General features: G+C 37.7%; 1 long non-coding RNA gene across 1 annotated transcript; it reads left to right on the top strand.

The window, feature by feature from the left end:
• Window positions 1-3: 3 nt before the first annotated feature.
• On the top strand, window positions 4-4,356 carry LOC308707522. The gene is made up of 3 exons (XR_014032179.1): window positions 4-47; window positions 926-970; window positions 2,856-4,356. It is a non-coding gene; the product is annotated as an uncharacterized lncRNA (long non-coding RNA).
• Window positions 4,357-4,709: the final 353 nt, after the last annotated feature.

Below are 4,709 nucleotides of genomic sequence, written 5' to 3' on the forward strand. Positions count from 1 at the left end.
CCCTGTGGAGGGGCAGGTGGAGCAGACGAGCCCAATGGAGGGGCAAGGTAATTAGAACAAATTTAAAGAGTTACAGTTTATATTTGTAAAGGCCTAAAGTGTTTGACCAATGGGTTACCTTGAATTTACTTGACTTCCAGTTTATTTCCCCCATAGAGCTTGATGCAGGTTAGGGCTCTTTTCAGCATCGACATTGCAATGTGTGCATGTGAAATAGTCACAATGCAGGATGCATGATGTCAAGTAGGGGAAATGAACTCAAACACACCATGCTATAACTTTTTTGCTGGTTGATAAATTAAAACTCACAAGGTTCTCATTTTCCATGGATAATCTGCTAGAAAAGTTGATCTGATATTACATAATTAGATGGTCTATCCGATTCTGTACTAGGGCTTTTGGAAGGAATTTTGTGAGTCTATTATAAATCTAAAAGTAAAAAAAAATGCTACTAATCGAATGCTGAAATTACTTGGCCAAAATTAAAGATTAAAGATATTAGGATAATTTGAATATTCAAAATAATTGGGAATGTCAGTGTCCCATGCACACTAAACTTGAAGGCAACATATCTCAATTTATCAGATTGCTATGAAATTTGATGAGCACATTTCATGCTCACAACCACACCACCATTTTCCCACCCCTTGCGTTCCTTGATCAAGTCAGCGAAGGATCAGCTCTTGTTGAAACAAATTAGGATTATCACAAACAGGATGGACATAAGCGAGAAAGTGAAACACGTGGAGTAAATGGAGCAACCTTAATTCAATCGCAATAAGACTACATGTACTTTACACCTATTAATACATGTACTGCCACACTTGTGCGACGTTGTGGTCTTTCAGTATTTTAAATAATAAGTTAAAGATTTATTTGGTATATGAGTAATTTTCTTTCTCCAAACCCATTGCTGTCTTCACAGGGTCAGCCAGGGGCACAGTTGCAAGTCGCAAAAAGAAAAAGTCAGGTATGTAAATAATGTTTGTTGGGTAATTATTGGTGGTTCTGATAACTGTTACCATAGCTCATTAGTCAAGCAGATTCTCTTAAAGGGTTAGTTCACCCAAAAATGAAAATTCTGTCAGTAATTACTCTCCCTCATGTTGTTCCAACATTCATGTTTACCTCGAAGCTAATACTCCCGCTAGCATACAATAGCCACATTAGCAGTTAGCTGCTGTTTGTTACACACAGTAGAGCAATAAAAACACAGTCTTAAGGCCCGTTCACACCAAGGATGATAACTATAAAGATAACGATAAAGATATAATTCTAAAAATCGTTCTCCATATTAAAGAATAACAGAGTTCACACCACAACTATAACGATAAAGATATGAGGAACGATATCATAGGGATCACTTTCAGAACGATTTTTTTCCAGCTGTCGAACGATAAAACACTGACAGCCAATCAGAATCCATTCTAATTTAAAGGTCTCGCGCATTTAAAATGGATCTGGATCATCCGGGCGCGCGCGTGCTTAGAATAAAAAGTCCGTTATCGGTCGCTGGTGTGGACACATATATAGTTATCTTTATCGTTATCTTTATAGTTATCGTGCTTGGTGTGAACGGGCCTTTACCGTTTCAATTGCAGGCAAGTCTCTGATTGTTGAAAATGGCCCCTTTTTCCCGAGCTTCGATGCCAACTTCGCCTGATATTGCCCCAAATTTGTGAAGGATTCCGGCGTAAAATGTTTAGTTAGCACAGACACCAAACGTTAAGCCAGTGGGAAGGGTTGTAGGAACCGCGTCATTAAAAATGAATTTAATCCACTGGTCCCTGATAGCTAGGTCCGTTCTTGGTAGAGAAAACACATTTACATGTTGATTCTGGCAGTCAACAACAGAGCAACTCACGTGTGCACTACGTTTCTGCATCTTTCGCGACTGAATTGAATATGAGGGGGTAAGGGGCAGGGCAGGCTTCCCGCGGCATAGGTCTGCGGTGTCCATATATGGTATATCCTGCCCCGTCATGACGTCAAGTCGGGGCTGAAATTAAAATCTCGTATTTGAGTGCGCGTGCACGCTTGCTGGTTGATGAATCCTGGGGTAAACAAACGCTTCACTTTTAAATATCGGCTTCCCGGCCAGTGTATAATCGTTAGGCAATCATAACATACATTGATTCTCGTGGAAAAGTGAAAATTACAGGTTATGACTCCTTTAAGATTGAGCAACTGGAGTCACTTGGACTATATTAACAATCTCTTTAATACATTTTCTGGGCCAGCAAGTTTCAATCCCTTAGTAGCCTATGGAAATGTGATCCAGCTCTCAGATTTAATCAAAAATATCTTAATTTGTGATCCGAAGATGAACGAAGGTCTTACGGGGTTGGAAGAACAACATGAGGGTGAGTAATTACTGACAGAATTTTCATATTTGGGTGAACTAACCCTTTAAGTAAATAAATGAATTACGCAAATAGAATTTAAAGGGGACCTATTATGCTAATTTCCAGTTCTATATTTTTGTTCTGATAGTCCACTAGAGTAGCTTTGCATTATCCTTAAAAAAAAATCCTTATTTATCTTGAACTGGTCCTTTATGCAGACCCTGTCTGAAACGAGTCGTTTTAGATGGAGTATTCTATAAGCCTACTATGATTACTATTCTAATGAGCCTCAGCCTGCATGTCATGTAAAATGTGGAGCCAAATATAAACAGCGTGTTTGCAGACACATTAACTGAAATAGAGGATGGTCTTTTTCCATATTTCAGGGGTCTCTACTCTCTAGACACACCAGGGAGTCAGGGACACATATTTATGTTGAAAAGACATTACAAAGTGCATTTTGTCTAATTAATGTAAATGTGTTTTTTTGTTTTTTGTTTTTTCTCACAGGGGGACCAAGGCATATGCCGGAAAGGAAAAGGTCACAAAAGAGTAAGTGCATTGCATGTAAATGCAATGATTGATACTTTGCTATACATTGCAACTTTTACCCCGGTTTATTTGCTATAGTTCCATTGCTTTTTTTTAACTACTTAAAACAGACAATTAGTCAAAATTTTATTTATTTATTTAATCATTTAGCAAAAGCTTTTATCCAAAGCGACTTAGCGACCCGCAACAGGGCAACAATATGTAAATGTCTTGACCAGTCCAGCTAGTCCAGCGTAGCACACATAACCATGATTATTCATAATAGATATAGAATAGTAATAATAATAATAATAATAATAATAGTAGTACATAATAGTAATAGTGAGATTAGTACAATTGACAACCTATAAAATCCAACAGGCTTAATTAGTCTAATTTGACCAAAATGCATTGTAGTAGTAGAAGCAGCAGCAGTGGAGTATTCTCAGTTGTGAGCTGTGGCTTAGCAGTAGTATGGTTATTCAAGCAAGCATACCACATTGGAAATTAGTGATTTGGTTCCATGGTACATGTTTTGATTAGTGATAAACATCACTTGTTGTCATCCTTGCAAGTCTGCTCCCTACTTAAAGGGATACTCCACTTTTTTTGGAAATAGGCTCATTTTACAACTCCCCCATAGTTGTACAGTCAAAATACAGTAATATGTAGCAGCGCCTGAAAATGGTCGACCCTAGTCTACCGAGCTGGGGACTATTTTCAGGCGCTGCGTCATATCATTACGTCTGCTGGACTCATGGTACGGCAGCAAAGTTTCTTGATTATTACGCAGGAATGAGAGTATAGTTCCTAGCCATATCAGCCTAGAAAATCACAAAGTGATTCATAGTTGTAAGTCTTCATAGTTGTGTTTATTTTGTTCCTAAACTAACTAATAAGTATTTGAAACGTGTTTTTGTTCACAGATTGCTCCTACCACACTCGCCTAGAGGCTTTCCCCATCAGGAGTGTAGTAAGAGAAAGAGTGAGAAAGGTTAGACAGTCATAAAGGAACTGCAGAGTGTAGGCAGTATGCAGAGTGCAATATAGGATTTAGAAACTTCCTTGTGAGTTGGCAAATACATATTACAGTATACATACCATAATTGTTAGGTAGATGCTTTTTATGTGTTTGGTCTTTTTTGAATTACAGTTTAGAAAGGAGTGTCTACTGAAAATAATGACCCATTGTATCAATGAAACTCAGTGCCTATAACCAGACATAATAGCCTTATGCTAAGAATGGAATTATTTATTTATTTTTCTTGATAGGGCAAAGCAGAAATGTTGGTTGACTGGGAGCCCTGTCCAGTATGGTAAGTATTTCTCTGTTCTTCTGCTTTATGAATTAGAGATAGGGGGGTTGGCTACAATACTTTTTCTATTAATCCGTTCTGTTTCAGATTAAACAAGCATTATAACAAGTGTAAAGCACACATCATTACAGAACTATAACAGTTTCATTTTCCATCTATGAAGGACCACCACCATTAATGCATGCATGAAGGTGGTGGTCCTTCATAGATGGAAAATTAAACTGTTATTCCCTAAAAATTCCCTTCTGTTTTTAGTGGTGAGCAGTGGGCCCAGTCCTGGCAGCCAAAGGATTCTCTCCGAAATAATGAAAATAAATAAAATGTATGTTTTGAACTCCATTTTGGTTTCAGCGTATTTATTCAATTGTTTCTGTTTTGCATTTGAAGTCGTATCTCATCTTTCTGTAGTAATGAAAAGGTGAAAATCTCCAAGAATGTGACCTGGAGTTTAATCTCGAGAGGGCTGTACTAGAAATGTACTTAATCCAACTGAATTTTCTTCTTCAGATGTTATTCA

Source organism: Scardinius erythrophthalmus (assembly GCF_964197995.2).
Source record: "Scardinius erythrophthalmus genome assembly, chromosome: 19".
In the NCBI taxonomy this organism is placed as follows: domain Eukaryota; kingdom Metazoa; phylum Chordata; class Actinopteri; order Cypriniformes; family Leuciscidae; genus Scardinius; species Scardinius erythrophthalmus.